Below are 18,544 nucleotides of genomic sequence, written 5' to 3'. Positions count from 1 at the left end.
ACATGCACACGCACACACACACACACTCACACACACTCAGACATGCACACGCACACACACACACTCTCACTCTCACACACACAAAGCTCTCCTCAGTTCATTACAGTATGAGGGCTCCACCAAGTGGATATTTGCATCTTCTTAGAGTGGCAGCCAATCATCAGCGAGATCCAGCGACTGGTATATTAGACAGTGCACAGATCTAAAGCCTCAGTGAGAGACGCTGCAGTCTAAAAGAGTGAATATCTGAATGATTCTAGAAATCAATCACATCACTCCATCTCAGAATAAACAGTATGTTTACTGTTAAAACATCACCAATTAAACACACCTGCTACACAACACTTCGTAATGCACACATTTGCACAGCAAACGCAATCGGATCTGCAGATCCACACCAGTGCTGTTATCAAAATAAAACACTTCACTAATTAAAATAAAGCTGTACAGTGCTGGAGAGCGACTCTCTTCACACATGATAACATCATGAAGCGTGTCTCATTCAGTGGAGACTGTTCTGGAATACTACTATTTCAGTACACATGTTAGCTGTTCACAACACGTCTCCGCTAAGCGCTTTAGCACAGGATTACTGCTGTTCGTGCTGTTGTTTCACCTGCAGCGACTGAAATCACTCCAGAACAATCATTTGAGCCGCTGCAGAGGCACGAATCTTCATTAACATGCATGAGGAGAGAGAGACGAATAAAACAAACATGAGCTAGGAGCAGATGAACTGATTCAAACCACTCACAGTTCAACTCAAAAACTCTCCGCTGTGCTGCTGACTGAAAGATGGCTTGAGTTTGTAAAAATGGACTGATTAGGATGAAAGCTTTTATGCATTTTATGCACAACATATCACAGCCACCGAAAACACCAGCACCACAGCCCCACTCACCAGACACATTGTCCTTCTCGCCAGCATCTCCACTTCTAAGCTTCTCACAGAAAATGGAGGAACTGGTTTATGCTGGGACCAAACTCTCCCACTCTTTCACTGAAAGCCCCCAGATATCAACTAAAAAACAGCAGACCCCACAACCACCAAAGCCTGTGAGCCCAGCTCGTCCTCCTCCAGTGAGAGCCCTCCGGCCGCTGCCACAACGCCAGGGCCCAAACCCTCCATCTGCTGTAGGTGAACCAAAAACAACTGATAACAGCTCTCAGTGATATCTGTCGGGGCCCCGCTATAATAGCAGCAACATTCACAAATGTTTACAGAACAAATTGCACCGCTCTTGTTTAGACTGTATATGCTCCCACAAAGTCAAATAATGAGAAAGAACCAAATCGCCTATCACAGCTATGCAGATGATACCCAGATTTACCTAGCCTTATCTCCAAATGACTACAGCCCCATTGACTCCCTCTGCCAATGCATTGATGAAATTAACAGTTGGATGTGCGAGAACTTTCTTCAGTTAAACAAAGAAAAAACCGAAGTCATTGCATTTGGAAACAAAGATGAAGTTCTCAAGGTGAATGCATACCTTGACTCTAGGGGTCTAACAACTAAAAATCAAGTCAGGAATCTTGGTGTGATTCTGGAGACAGACCTTAGTTTCAGTAGTCATGTCAAAGCTGTAACTAAATCAGCATACTATCATCTCAAAAACATTGCAAGAATTAGAGGTTTTGTTTCCAGTCAAGACTTGGAGAAACTTGTTCATGCCTTTATCACCAGCAGGGTGGACTATTATAATGGTCTCCTCACCGGCCTTCCCAAGAAGACCATTAGACAGCTGCAGCTCAGCCAGAACGCTGCTGCCAGAATTCTGACTAGAACCAGAAAATCTGAGCATATTACACCAGTCCTCAGGTCCTTACACTGGCTTCCAGTTATATTTAGGATTGATTTTAAAGTACTTTTACTCGTTTATAAATCACTCAATGGCCTAGGACCTAAATACATAGCAGATATGCTCACTGAATATAAACCTAACAGACCACTCAGATCATTAGGATGTTAGAAATACCAAGGGTTCACACAAAACAAGGGGAGTCTGCTTTTAGTTATTATGCCACCCGCAGTTGGAACCAGCTTCCAGAAGAGATCAGATGTGCTAAAACATTAGCCACATTTAAATCTAGACTCAAAACTCATCTGTTTAGCTGTGCACTTATTGAATGAGCACTGTGCACTGTCCTAACTGATTTCCCTATATTTTATGTATAATCTTTTTCTATTCTTAACTGTTTTAATTCATTTTAAATCAATTTTAGTTTATTTTAAAAGTTTTTATTATTTTTATGACTATTTAAATTCCTTTTATGTAAAGCACTTTGAATTACCACTGTGTATGAAATGTGCAATATAAATAAACTTGCCTTGCCTTGCATTCTCCAAATCTTCCGAATGAACTGATTCTTTAAAATGAATTAGAATCCCAACTGCCCAAGTGAACTGATTCACTTAAATGGCTTTGATTCCCAATCAAAACATCCAAATAAGAGGATTCACTAAAACAAACCAGACACCCAACTGTCCAAATGAACTAATTCACTACTTTCAATGGCATTCCTGATCATCAAAATTTACTAATTTACTAAAATGAATTGGATACCCAATCATCCAAATGAACTGATTCACAAAAAATTAACTAGATTTCCAATTTGACTCCTATTCATCCAATTCAGAATTGATTCACTAAAATGAATCAGATCTCCAGTCAGCCGAATGAATTGATTCACTGACTCACAATCATCCAAATTAATTGATTCACTGAAATGAACTGGATTTCCAATCTCCCAAATTAACTGACTAAAATTAATTTGACTCCTATTCATCCAGTTCAGAATTGATTCACTAAAATGAATTAGATTTCCAGTCAGCCGAATTAATTGATTCACCTCAATGAATTGGACCCCCACCCATCCAGATTAAGATTCACTAAAACAAACTGAAAACCGTCTGAATTAATTGATTCAATAAAATGAACTGGGTTTCCAATCTTCTAAATGAATTGAGGAACTAAAATGAATTGGACTCCTATTCATTTAAATTAATTGATTCACTAAAAGGAACTGGATTTCCAATCAACCAAATTAATTGATTCACTATAATGAACTGGACTCCAAATCATCCAAACAAATTAATTCACTTGAATGAATTGATTGAACTCCCACCCATCAAAATTAACATTCACTAAAACAAATCAAACTAAACACAGTCTGAATGAATTGATTCACTAAACTGAACCTAATGCATAAAAACAAACCTATTCCAGGAGATTCACATTTGACTCAAAACTGATCACGGCTCAAATATTACCACACACAGACAAAAACTCACCAGAGAATGTCACTGTTTGACTAGTTTATTGTTGCATCACAAGTCCCCGATGTGAACGCTATCATGTGAGTGTGAGTGTGGGCGGAGCTCCAGACGGGTGATTGACAGGTGTGCTGATGGATTCTGGGAGCCGTGTTCACCTGCAGACGCAGCAGAAGCGCTCTGACTGAGTGCCCTTAAAAACACCATCAGACCCACTCAAGGACACCTGAAGAGTGGTTGCTATGGGTAACCAGGCCAAAAGAGTGTGTGTGGTTTCACACGGAGCTTGAAACGAGGACTATTAGATAATAGCAGAGTCTAATGAGAAGAACTTGTAGATTTCATCTAATTATAATGTATTTTCTTTAAATACCAGTACAGTAGTTATGGATCATACTATCATATGACTGTACTCAGAATAACACGCGCAGTGACACACAGAAGTCAGAAACACAACTATCAATCACATTTATAACATCTATATCTGCTGTGGAGAACCTTCAAATGAAGCTATGGAGTGATGGGACACACACACACACACACACTCACACACACACTCACACACACTCACACGCACTCACGCACGCACGCACTCACACGCACACACACACACACTCATACACACTCACACACACGCACACGCACTCACTCACTCACTCACATGCACACACACTCACTCACTCACTCACACACTCACACACACACACACACACTCACACACACACACACACACTCACACACGCACTCACTCACACACTCACATACACACACACACACTCTCACGCACACACACACACACACACTCACTCACTCACACGCACGCACTCACTCACATGCACACACACACACACACTCACACGCACTCACACGCACTCACTCACTCACTCACTCACTCACTCACTCACACGCACACACACTCACTCACTCACTCACTCACTCACACACTCATACACACTCACACTCACCACAATATAAACACACACACTGGACTAGTGATGATCCAGTGAAAGACCCAATGCAAATCTAAATAATGAAAGAGCTGCAGGATTTCTGACCAAAACAGACCATCTTCTCCAAAGAGCTTTCTGAGCATTCAGGAAAAATTTAGTCTGATTCGGTTTAGTGAGGAGTTAGGAGTCTGATTCCTTTTCATTAATCAACTTGAGAAGAAACAGAATTTATTCCATCAAGAAAAACTCCAGTTAATGTTAATTAAGTGTGTGTGTGTGTGTGTGTGTGGATGTTTATGTGGTTTATGAGGACACACATTTGTATAATGTCATGGGTATGACATAGGTATTACAACGAGAAGGTGATTTATGAGGACATTTTGACTGTCCCCATATTTCAAAAGGCTTATAAATAATTCAGAATGAGCTTTTTTTGAAAATCTCAAAATGCAGAAAGTTTCCTGTAAGGGGTAGGTTTAGGTGTAGGGTTGGTGTAAGGAGATAGAATATACATTTTTTACAGTATAAAAACCATTACGCCTATGGAGAGTCCCCACACAAGGATAGCAAACCAGACGTGTGTGTGTGTGTGAGTGTGTGTGTGAGATAATCAGGTTGCGTGACTCATCAACACACACATCCAGACGCAGCATCGATCATGACGCTCTCCATCAACGTCTGTTCATTAATCATCAGAAGAACAGAAGCAGCGCTCCACTCGTCACGGTTTAAACGAGTGTGTGTCTGTGTGAAAAACATCCTCTCAGATTCACACACACAAGAGTGTTCAATAGCCCTGACTATGAACCGCACGATCAATATCCATCAATACTGACCTTGAACCTCCGCTGAGCATCTGAACACACACCATCAGTCCTTCAGACGAGCCGCTGCTCATTAACGTGAACTCAAATCAACAGATCAATCCTGCTCTCACTAGCAAACACACATCAAATCTGCTGAAACAAAAGCAACAACGCTTTACTGACAGCCGCACTGGAGCTGCATGAACTAAACCTGATCATCACGTTCTCCAGCATCATCTGAGCTTCAGTACTTCAGGTTTAATTCAGAACGAAGATCAACCGCTGACACGAGCCCATCTCACGTGACTCTCCCAGCACATCCAGACCCAGAGGGAGACAAACAGAGGCCTGACACCCATCCCATCAGATCTTCTGAAGAGTGTTAATCACAGCAGCTGTGTGTGAGTGCGAGAGACACGCTACACACACACTGGCACGACTGCAGAGGGTGATGAAATATCTCCCAGGATCCTCACCGAGAGGCCGGTTCCTTGTGGACTTGCATCAGCAAACACTGCAGAAACAGCGCCCAAGGACACGAGCAGCAGAAGCCAAACTGCACTGACAGACAGCAGCGTCCAGCCACACGACACTGCAAAGTCCTTCAGAGCGGGAATAAACCTCAGTTTCATGAGCTGGATATGATCTAATCTACATCTACTCTGCTGAACTGCCAATATAAATGTATGTTTGTAAATACGAGGCATCAAGAGATATTATACATTTTCCAGTAAACCCAGATAACAGGAAATGTTCTCAGAAGGTTCTTTCAAAGTCATGAACAAACGATCTTCCAGTAAGATTCATTCAAAGTTATCTGGTCTTTAATAACGTGCAATAAACACTTCACATCAGAGGAAGTGTTAAGCTGAAAATCCCAAACGTGAATGAATTCACCAAAGGAGACGTTTAGCAGAATGTTCATGCTGCTCTTTCCAGACACTAATGAACTCCAAAAATGATCATAAAAGCACCGTAAAACAATATAAATAAGCTAAACTGTACATTGACAAACTGTACCGCAGTTCAGTTCTGAACGACAGCCGACTGACGAAGAACTCCTGAATCATTCTCGCAGTTCTTGCATCAGCTGTCTGAATCTCCTGGAACGTAAAACAGAGGGAGATATTCATGAGGTGCTTCAACACTTCCATCAGCCGTGCTGGATTGATGCTGTCGTAAATAAAACACACACAGACGTATAAAGAGCCCGGGTGTGCGTGTGGAATTATGGGTAAGGGTGGTTCTCCTGTGATTTGTAACGTCAAACCTGATATGAATGAGCAATGTGAGGTTTTACTGAAGAAAGAAAGTCATAGGGGTTTGTTTTTGGATGACTCCTTCAGGAGACGCCTGCGGTCAGACACCCGCTGGACTGGAAACACCATCAACAGGAGGCGGTTCAGCACGAGGTCAGTGTCTATACGAGGGGACAGACACTCTGATCCTGCTCCAGCGAACCTTCCAGCACACAATCTCAGAGAATTATCATTTTTATCTCTCTCAAGCTGTTTTCTAGTCTTCGCTCTCCCCGAGGCTCCCGCTGAACGCTCACCCAGAGCCGAGCACGAGCTGTCAGAGTCCAGCGCATTTAGGGTTCCACGGGACGCCGCCACGTTAATTATGCAAATTCAAATAGCTGTGCACACGAAAGATGCAAGAGAACGACAATCCGATTACACATGCAATGACTAGGGAGAGGTGGTTCACAAGCACACGCTTAAAAATCAGGTTTCCAATGGGGGGGAGGGGAGGGGCATGTGTGTGAGTGATCAGTTTTTAAAAAAAAAACATGTTTAACATTTTAATAATCTGAAGAACCTTTAGTGGTTCCATGGGTGTTAAATGTTCTTCATGGAACCACAGATGCCGCTAAAGAAGGTTTATTTTTAGCAGTACAGGTTTCACTTCCAAACAGCTAGAATGAAGTGGATTAGTAAACCCCTGAATCAGGTAAACAGCGCCATGGACGTGATCCAACAGGCGAAGAGCTCAGAACCAACCATCACCAACACAGACACGGTTCAGGACGACTCCAGAACAGAATACATGAGGCGAGAAAGAACAAGAGGAGGAACAAATATAGAGACACAATCTCGGAGAGAGCAGATGAAATTCAGACAAAACATGACAAGCGCTCATCCCAGAGTTGCCGGCGTGTAACTGTGAGCAGTCTCCATTCATTTCACACATTAGCATTAAACTGCATTTGGAACTGACAGACTCTCTGCAGTGAAGCTTCTACAGCGGTTCCACAGCTCAAGCTCAGTGTGCAGCACAAAGGAAGATTATTCCTTACATAAATCTGGATTTACGGCCATGGCCACAGAAGTCCAGTTTTCATGGCCTCCTGTAGCTCAAACTGTTCCCAGCCCTGTTCCCGGAGGCCCATCAACACGGCACGCTTTGAAGCAGAACTCACACTCCAGAAACTGGGTTGGGAACCACTGCTGAAGATCACGGCGCTCGCAAGGCCAAGGGCATGGGTTCACGGGGATTGCATGAATAGAAAAACATTTGAATGCAATATTAGTTGCTTCGGATAAAAGCATCAACCAAAAGCATGAATGTAAATGTTCAGGAAGTCACTGATATTCCAAAGCGCATTAATTCACTGGCCGCTGGAGAACAAGCCCGTGGCCTCCACCATTCATTCATTTACTGAGCCAAAACTGAACCGTCAGATAAAACCGTCACACCTACCGTGGCTTCCCCTCGTCAGGAAGGGCATCCGGTTGATGGCGATGGGCACGGTGCCGTGTTTGTTGTGGAAATGGTGAACGTGATGCGTCGTGCTCAGACTTGACGATACTCTAGCGGAGACTGCTGGGCCCGGGAAGGCGAGCAGTGCCAGGGACAGAACCAGTCGCCATAACCCAGACACGTTGGTCCAGAAGACCCGGGGCGGAGCGACAGCTGGGGCTCGTGGGTAAAGCACTAATCCACTGGACAGAAGCAAAGCCCTGAGGGCGGAAGAGAAAGGGGGTGTGGCCTCCATGCCACGCCTCCTCACGTGACAAAAACAGGAAGACATTTCAGACCAAGCTTGTATCCATGGTTTCTAGATTCCCGCAGCTGGGAAAAACGCCCCAATCATGTGGAACCAAAAAAATCTTGGTTGTTTAGGATCATGAAAACTGCAAACCAAAAAAAAAATTTAAAAGACAATTCCAATTTCCACGATGCAATCCAACGGTCAGGACAACTACCCTTCAAAAACTGCATTAATAATCATCTAGTTAGATCTGCATTGAAACTCAAAACTAAAGAAAAGCCTCAACCAAACTAGAATCCTCCCAAATCTGATGAGTTGATCCTCCAGTTTGCCAAGAGGTTATCCATCGAAAGTCCAGAACACTAGTGCCGAGACACACGGCATCCTGGAAAACTCGGACAGACGGAGGAATCTTGAATTAAAAAACCAAGCGAACGGATGCAAAACAGGGAATGAGCTTCCCAAGGGACGGGAGGATAAACGAGACGCTGGTCCAGTCGACAGATTCTTCTATTAGATGATCGAACCTCCAGAGACACTGAGACGTGAGCTGAAATGAGCGACGAACCAAAATAAATCAAGCAGGAGGGATGCCAGCCTCCGGGACGGAAAGAGGAAAACAAGGATCCGGCCGTCTCTTCTCAGCTTCATCACCGAATCCAGCCGCTCCTCTTCCCTACGATCCCCGTCTGTTTCCGCAGGTCTGATTAACTTTATCTCCCTGTCTGGGTAAATCCGTTCTCTCCATCCGTGCTCGGTCCCGGTGTTATGCTGCGGAAAGAGCCGTCTGCTTCAGAGAGAGAAGGTCTCACGCTAATGATACGGACTCTGCAGCATCACGGGCTCCATCCTCTCACTGATCTATCGGGTAGAGACGGCAGTGACGCGGAGAGAGAGAGAGATGTGGCAGTGCTGAAGCTGAGGAGACGCTCCGCTCGTGTGAAAGCACAGCCTGAGACTGAGAGAGAAAGAGCGAGGCAGCTGCAGACAAACACAGAGAGAGAGAGAGAGACAGAGGAGGTGGGAGGGAGCGAGAGAGCGAGGGAGGCGCTCAGGGAAACACGCTGGTTACTGGTTTCTACACTCGATGACTAATTCAGTCACAGTAAAACCTGGTGAACCGCGGCTTCACACACACATTCACATTCTCCTCTGGAAACACCCCCGTCATCTCAGGAACTCAAGCGTTGCTCATCAGATGAGCTGAGCTGCTGTCCACAGTCAGACGTCTGGCCCTGATTTAGCGTCTTCAAATGATGAATTTGTAGAATTTGACACCAAAACTAAAAACTTAGGAATATTCTAGATAGGGCTGGGAGATAAAGCTAAAAAATGTATCAACGCTATAATGTTTCATATCGTTCGGTATCGATAATTATTGACATTTGTATAACCTTTTTTTAAACAAAGAGCAACAGAAAAAAAGTTTAAATTGAACCACTGTATTTTTAAATTAACCCAATTTATTGAGACAAACAACAAATATTTTTTGTTTTAACAATCACACACAAAATAAAAATTAAACAAATATCTAATTTCTAATGTTTTATGTGCAGATTAAACAGGTCTTAAGGAAACTTTTGACATCCCGAGGCCACAGGAGGGTGCAATGAGCAAAATTGCATAAACAATTATGAACAAAACAGTATGTATTTATGCATTGCTTAATCTAAAGAGCCACATCACCCATCACGCAGACTGCATTTAAAACATATGAGACGCAGTGAAAAGGAATGAACCTCCACAAATTCGTGACGTGTTTTCTAAAAGTTTAAACTGTTCTAACTTTGCATGGCTACATCTACATCCGTCTAGAAAATGTGCTGAATATGCGTTCTGTGTGAATGGCTTGGTTTGGGTTTTAACCTAATCAAGATCTTCTCCGCATTGAGCTCCTATATTTCTCTAATATATAACGCAGCAGCGGCGCGTCTCGTGGGCTAGACTAACAAAACATTAAAATGCAACAACGTCACTTACATCATCATCACCGCATGACGCGGTCCACTGATGATGCTGCAAATGTTTATCTTAAATTGGACTAATACTCATTCTTTATTCACAAGCTCCTCATCACAGGCAGCACAGCACTCAGCATGTGTTGTGTTTGTGTGTGCTGTCTGCGTCACTCAGAGCACGCGCCTATATCGTGCGCTATATCAAACTGTTTTGCTATCGATATCGAAGAAGGTGTACCGTCGATAAATAGCGATACTGTTTTATCGCCCAGGCCTAATTCTAGAACAGCTGAATGCCATTTTAACCATATAATGCCAAATGTACTAGGAACTATGATAGACAGAAAAATTGTTCAACACAGGATTATAAGACTTAACTAAAACTGAAACTAAAACCATAAAAAAGACACTTGCATATAAAATGTGGTACTTACTAAATTATTAAAAACAACAACGAAATGACTACAACTTTAAATCAAATTAAAATGAAAACAAAATGATTAAAAACATTAATATTTGAACATCTAGCCAGGAAAACAGACTCACTCATGCGTTTAGAATCAGTTTGATTCAGTGAATCGTTCAGAGCCATTACTGACTCCCTCACACAAACAGGAGCTCATTTATACGTACGACTAGAAAACCACCCTGGTTACCTCATGACAGCACACGGTTGATTAAAGATATGAACTCGATGATCTGAAGAGCTTCTGAACAACAAGCAATTGTGTGAATCATTTTAGAAACCGACTGCTCTCTCATCGTGTTTCGAGAGAGAACCATCGCCTGAGGAGAAGCTGTTATTCATCACGAAGCAGAGAAGACCGAGCGAGACCGAGCGAGACGACAGATCAGATAAAGCCTCAACGGAGGTGGAGATAAAGACAGATCTTCTGTCACTGAAGACCACGAGTCTGACCAGGGCTGAAGGATCTGGCACACTTCAGAGGGTGAGGGAGAAGAGTCTGATGTGTCTTCTGACTGATGGAAGCATCAAAGAGAACTCCACGAGACGATGGCTGAAGATGAATCAGAAATCATCAAAGCTCAAAGTTTGGCTGGTTATCATGGGTCAGTTAGCCCATGCTGGTTGATCATAACAACACCATCTGACTCTCAGACTGATATATTCGCTCTCAAGAGATACAGAGACCTCCGTCCTGTGGGTGAAATATATAAATAACAGACCAGCGCGAGGATACCTTCTGCGCTGACACGTCATTCAACCTTTAAGCAGCTGCTGCTGTGGAACAAGAGCTAGTTAGTTAGTTAGTTAGTTAGTTACTTCATCTTGACCTGCCAACACCAGAAGCCATTCTCGGTTTTAATGGGTGCACGGGAACAAACTCTGTTTTTCAGTAGAAAAAATCTAATTACATGGTTAATTTATGAAACAAACGCATGGAGCCGCTCAGCTGAAAATAAACATAAAGGTGTAAATATGAAACGGCACAGTGAGCTGTAAAGAGCCGTCATGATACGAGCGTGTAGGAGGAGCAGAAGTGGGTTCGTTATACACTTCTGATGCAAATGAATCCCACTTACATCCGAATATGACTCCACACGACACCACAGTCACATGATGAGGAGAGAGAGGAGCGGATCCTCATGCTTGAAGGTCTGAGACAGGTCTTCATGAGCTTCTGTGAGTTCGGTTTGCGTTCGTGTTTGCCGAGAGCTTTTGAAGTGCGTCTGAGGGTGTCGTGTGTGGAAGGCAGACTTTGGTTACACGAGTCGTATCTAATCTTCACCGGATGGGGTCTGGACCTGCTGCCGGTCGCTCACCTGCGTCCCGCTGCAACAAAAGCCAGCGGACACACGGTCGCAGGAGCTAACGTGATTACACACACCTGATCTGAACGGCCTTCTCCTTCCATTACACGCTCCGTGACACACCAGCAGCCCGGCGGAAACACGCTCGCTGCAGCCGCGGAATACTGCAGATCTGAGCGAGACTATCCTAAAATAAACACATCCAGCTTTAACAGCAGCAGGAATTAAATTAATTCATTAAAATTCAAACGTACGATCTTTCATCAATGGAATCGTCTTATATCAGATGGACAGGGTGAAGAAAAATAACGATCCTGACAGACAACTTCCTGCATTTATACATTAAAAATAAAAATAAATAAATGCTATTTATTTTTTATAAATTAGCGTGTCCCCAAAAGAGGGTTTTGCTAGATTTAATCACTTCTGAGAGCACATTTGTCCCCAAAATATGGTAAGTAGGCAAACACACACACACACACACACACTAAAACCAAAGTTAAAAATCATACTTTCTCTCTCTCCACAGCAAAGGCACATTCATTAATGCAGCAGCCTGCAAAAGATGATTATTTTGAAGAAATTATCCTTTCGAATGCCTTCATTTGCTAATCACACACTTAAAATGCATCTCATTTATGAGGCCATTTGAAGAAACACAAACAATCATGTCTATTTTCTCCTCAATTGTGTTTCTTTAAATAGACTCATGAAGATGTTTATTAAAGCAGCTCCACATTTAATAATTTTAATAAATAAATTAGCGTGTCCCCAAAAGAGGGTTTTGCTAGATTTAATCACTTCTGAGAGCACATTTGTCCCCAAAATATGGTAAGTAGGCAAACACACACACACACACACACTAAAACCAAAGTTAAAAATCATACTTTCTCTCTCTCCACAGCAAAGGCACATTCATTAATGCAGCAGCCTGCAAAAGATGATTATTTTGAAGAAATTATCCTTTCGAATGCCTTCATTTGCTAATCACACACTTAAAATGCATCTCATTTATGAGGCCATTTGAAGAAACACAAACAATCATGTCTATTTTCTCCTCAATTGTGTTTCTTTAAATAGACTCATGAAGATGTTTATTAAAGCAGCTCCACATTTAATAATTTTAATAATAATTTAAAGTTTTCTTGAGCAGTTCAGCTGTTTCTACACTCAGAATACCATGGTAAGAAGCACATTGCATCTGTTAATTTATGAGTGCTGTTAGTTCAGTCAGCCATCACTAGTACCGGTGCTCATAGTGACCTGGTCAAACCTCTGACACTAAGCATTTAACTTCAGTGTGTAACTCAACCTGCAGAATATCAGAGAAACACCGTAGTAACTGCATGGAAACACCCTAACATCCACCCAAAACTCTAACAACTGCATAACACCCTAGCAACCACTCAGAACACCCTAGCAACTGTATGGCAACAACCTATCCCCAAAACTCTTAACAACTGCATAACAACGTAACAACTACCCAGAACACCCTAGTAACTACATGGCAACACCCTATCAACCACACACAACTTCAACAACTGCATAACACCCTAGCAACCACCCATAACACCCTAGTAACTGCATGGCAACACCCTATCAACCACCCAAAAATCTTAACAACTGCATAACACAGAAGCAGCTACCCAAAACACCCTAATAACTGCATGGTAACACCCTATCAACCACACACAACTTTAACAACTGCATAACACCCTAGCAACCACTCAGAACACCCTAGTAACTGCATGGCAACACCCTAGCATCCACACACAACTCTAACAACTGCATAACACCGTAGCAACCACCCAGAACACCCTAGTAACTGCATGGCAACACCCTATCAACCACCCAAAACTCTTAACAACTGCATAACACAGAAGCAGCTACCCAGAACACCCTAGTAACTGCATGGTAACACCCTATCAACCACACACAACTCTAACAACTGCATAACACCCTAGCAACCACTCAGAACACCCTAGTAACTGCATGGCAACACCCTATCAACCACCCAAAAATCTTAACAACTGCATAACACAGAAGCAGCTACCCAAAACACCCTAATAACTGCATGGTAACACCCTATCAACCACACACAACTTTAACAACTGCATAACACCCTAGCAACCACTCAGAACACCCTAGCAACTGTATGGCAACAACCTATCCCCAAAACTCTTAACAACTGCATAACAACGTAACAACTACCCAGAACACCCTAGTAACTACATGGCAACACCCTATCAACCACACACAACTTCAACAACTGCATAACACCCTAGCAACCACCCATAACACCCTAGTAACTGCATGGCAACACCCTATCAACCACCCAAAACTCTTAACAACTGCATAACACAGAAGCAGCTACCCAGAACACCCTAGTAACTGCATGGTAACACCCTATCAACCACACACAACTCTAACAACTGCATAACACCCTAGCAACCACTCAGAACACCCTAGTAACTGGATGGCAACACCCTAGCATCCACACACAACTCTAACAACTGCATAACACCGTAGCAACCACCCAGAACACCCTAGTAACTGCATGGCAACACCCTATCAACCACGGAGCGTGGGAATGTGTGTTCAGACAGATCGACGTGGTTTCACTCCACTGCTCTCTAAAACTCCACGTCTCCTCTCTCTTTCACAGCCCAGTGTGTTTCGCCGCTGGTTCGGGCTTCTGTCGAGATATTAATTGAAGGTTTTACGGCTCTTTCCACATGATCTGCTTCCCTGCGGCGCGTCTGCGTCTCTCACAGCACATCTGTAATTGTCTAACGTTTCCAGACATGAAGTCCAGCTGAAGTTTCTGACCAGTGCTAAAAAAGATCCTGGAGGATGAAGCAAAATATCTCAGCTCAAACTTCAACAAGAGAAAACAAAAACATTTTAATCTCATTTATTAACTTTGATCCTTGAGTGCAAATTACTACTGAGGATTTAATCTCAGTAATTCATCACATCGATTATTTAAATTAAAACCACAATTAACCTCGTTCATCAATACTTGTTAAGAAAAGCTCTGAAATTAAATTAAACAAAGAAATGATCGTAGCACACAATGCTGTGTTAATCAACGATTATAATTTTGAGCAAAAACTAAAACATTTTATCAGTTTAATATTATACAGCATGACGGAAATGTGACGAGAAGTTTTCATTGACTAAAACGCTGAGACATTTAGTCGACTAAAACTTGACCAAACACAAACAGGACAAGCTTGACTAAATCCGACACAGGACTAAGACTAAAGAAAAAAAAAAGTCTGACAAAATGAACACTATTACTAACCTTTTTCGGTGTAGTAAAGTGTAGAACCGCAACGTACTGTCATAAAGACTAAAACGACTGTAAGCATGATGATTTCATAGCTGTACAGCTCAGATAATACTCCAGATAACTGTGCTGCTGGGATACAATCATGTATAAGTGCTTCACCTCACTGTCTTCTCAAAGAAAACAAGTTCATGCAATTGTAACTTGTACAAAACCTTCAGCAAATAAAACAAATCAACGAGTCAGACGCGGTAAATGCTCATCATACGCCTACAGAGCAAACATCTGGAGGACTCTATGAATCATTTATAGTCTTATGCTGCATGTTTAACTGAAGCGATCCTCATTATACGAACTTTAATATGAATAATAAAAATGTTTGGACTATATCTAATGTATCAAAATAAACAGACTTTTAATATCAACATAGAACAAAAAGCGATTCAAATGATTAAAGCCGGAGCACTGAAGCTGAGCTCTGATGTTGAGATGATCAGAGATGTGATAGCTTCTCTGGAGCGAGGCTTCAGGAATCCGTTTGCTTGCTCATCTTGAGAAAACTAACCTCACAATATCACACAAACGCCAATTAGCAATTAGCAGCGCGGGTCTCGCTGAACAAACGGCAATCACTGGAGTTAAGCGGCTTGCGGCGGCTCTAACGGCGTCTGGGACTCTGGATGAACACATCACTGATATCTCACGCTGTTTTTAGTAAAAACCGTCCATTTCAGCTAAATCAATTCAAAACGATACGATACGATTCAAAGATCCAACATTTGTAGTGCAATCAAATGTTTATCCACTTGAGCAAATCAATTCAAAATTACATGATTCAGTGATTCATTTCTAATATTTTTCATTCAAAATGATATGTCAAAGAAAAATATTTTAGTAACGTAAATTGTTGTTGATGCATGTTAATAAAAAGCTTAAATAGGATTCTTCTGGTGGATTATCTGTTCACTGTAGAACGTTTTGACTATAAACAAGCAGAGCTCATCTTCATTTCATTAAATCACTGACTTTTCAAAGTTAATAATCATATTAGACCGCATCACGACTCCTGCTTTTCCAAAGCCTTCTGAAAATGATGACAGAGTATTAAACGTGATCCCTTGTGTCAGCTTGACTCTTTTCTTGGGTTCCTTTATTAATCTGATCTGAGGACGCAGGATTCTCCGGCACACTAATGAGGAGAGTCAGGCCGCACTGACCGAACCGAACTCAGCCTCGGCCCAAATGAAGTAATGTGACAGACAGAGACGGCAGCGGCATAGAGAGAGAGATTGGAAAACATTACGTCTGCTCAGGACAGAGAGAGAATGAGTTCGGAGCTCATCCCCTCATCATTCACTCACACGAATGGCCAGATCACAAAACCTGCTCATGACAACACCGCTCGCACAACTAAACTCCATAAAGCCACACACACATCACAAAATCAACAGTAATGTTGCATGTGCTTCATGCCAAATCATCTGAAGTCGCGTGATCCATGTGACAGACAAACACACACACACACACTCACTCACTCACACACACACTCACACACACACTCACACTCACACACACCCTGATTAAAATATTCAAACGAAGTCGGGCTGGGCGACATGGCCAAAAATATATATCTTTCCATATAATATGAAATCAGTATTTGTCATGATATTCATTTAGCATTAATGGGGAAGGAAATGTTTTCCACATGTTTGTTAGACCTTGAGAATGAATGTGAACAGATCTCCACAGTAAGAAAGCTTTTAATTTACAGCCCCATTACATCGGTTTTATTTCCCCCAAATTCTGTTTATTTCTTCTGGATTCTGTGTTTTATGATTTATCATCAAAATGGTGTATGGTATAATTAATAAATACAACTTCAATATGGTTATTATTATTATGATTATTACTTGGAGTAGTGGATTTTATTACACAAGAGTAATCTATTTCTATCACGATTCGGTCAAGTTGAACTGGACTCTTATTTTGGCTGGTTGTGGTGAAGATCTGTGTTTCGGTGTGTGTTTTTCTGCTGAAGTGACTCTCAGAGCAGCTCTGGAGATGATCTGTTTATATACAACGGCTGTTTATTATTACATTATTCATTTTTCACGCATTTCCCTGAAATAACTTACTACCTAAACCAGGTCCTGTAGTTCCTGAAGATGAAACTATAGTGCTTTCCAAACAATGACCATTCTGTCATCATTTACTCGCTCGCACATCATGTTTGAGCTTCTGCGTTTATTAAATGTGAGGCTCTGAGTCACACATACAGAGAGATCTGCTTTTGTTTGCAGGATTATTGATCTTGTCCTTCATCCAAAGCGGCGAGGCCTGAGTGCTAACGCGTCGTTAGTGAGTGTGAGGTAGAAACCAGGCAGATGGTGTGTGTTCGTCTACAACTTTTGATTACAGTCGAGTGCTAACAACACCCTAAACAAATATCTGTTTCACATCACTCCTCACGGATCAGACCAGCACCTGCAGAACCTATTAGCCGACAGAAACACATGCATCGCCATATACGGCTTTCACAATAACATTCAGCAGCACAACTGTGTTCAACATTGATAATAATCAGAAATGTTTCTGGAGCAGCAGATCAGCATATTATACTGATTTCTGAAGATCATGTGACACTGAAGACTGGAGGAATGATGCTGAAAATACAGCTGCACATCACAGAAATACATTACAGTTTAACAGAGATTCACTTAGAAACAGCTGTTTTACATTCTAATAATATTTCACAATTTTTACTGTATCTTTGATCAAATAAATGCAGCCTTGATGACTTCTTTCAGAATCATTAATAAATCATAATTATTCCAAACTTTTTTTTCATGTATGTCTCTCTCTTTTTTTTGTTGCTTTGGCAACTAGCTGAAATAAAGCTTTTTACATAATATTTTGTATATTTAATTGTACTGTATATTTTATATAATATGTATATATTATTTTCAGTTTTTTATGTTTTTAATTTTGCTTAACTATAATAAACCTGCAACAAATAGATTTTTATTTATCAAATTTTGGAATAAACAGTCTACACATATTTAAATAAAAAACAAACAAACATCAACATTAAATGAAATAAATATTTCTCAAATAAAAAATGGAAAATCATGCAGTAATGCAAAATATAGCACACAGCTAAATATTAAATATTAATTATTAATTAGTTAATAGTTTAATTAAAACTAGAGATAATTATAAAAGAAGTACATATAATTTTATAATAATTTATTATTATTAATTATTTGTGCCTCAGTTATGACACAAGTGCATTATTTTAGCTATTATACAGATTTTGTTATGTAATTCTTTATCACACTCTCTCTCACACCTCAATTTAGGTCCCCACCGTGACACGAGTCCCCATGAGTCTGTGTGTATTCAGGTTTAAGTCCCCACCAGAATAGAAAAACAGGTACACACACGCAAGCACGCACACTCACACTCACACTCACACTCACACTCACACTCACAC

The 18,544-nt window shown here is 41.5% G+C and overlaps 1 protein-coding gene across 1 annotated transcript in view; it reads right to left on the bottom strand.

Annotated features, from left to right (window-relative positions):
- LOC107552438 (neurexin-2-like) overlaps positions 1 to 18,544 on the bottom strand; it is a 172,188-nt gene that overhangs the window by 103,776 nt on the left and 49,868 nt on the right. The window lies entirely within an intron of this gene.

This window comes from Sinocyclocheilus grahami, unplaced genomic scaffold (assembly GCF_001515645.1).
Source record: "Sinocyclocheilus grahami isolate Dianchi unplaced genomic scaffold, SAMN03320097.WGS_v1.1 scaffold450.1, whole genome shotgun sequence".
NCBI lineage: Eukaryota > Metazoa > Chordata > Actinopteri > Cypriniformes > Cyprinidae > Sinocyclocheilus > Sinocyclocheilus grahami.
This window is presented reverse-complemented; position numbering and strand designations above follow the sequence as displayed.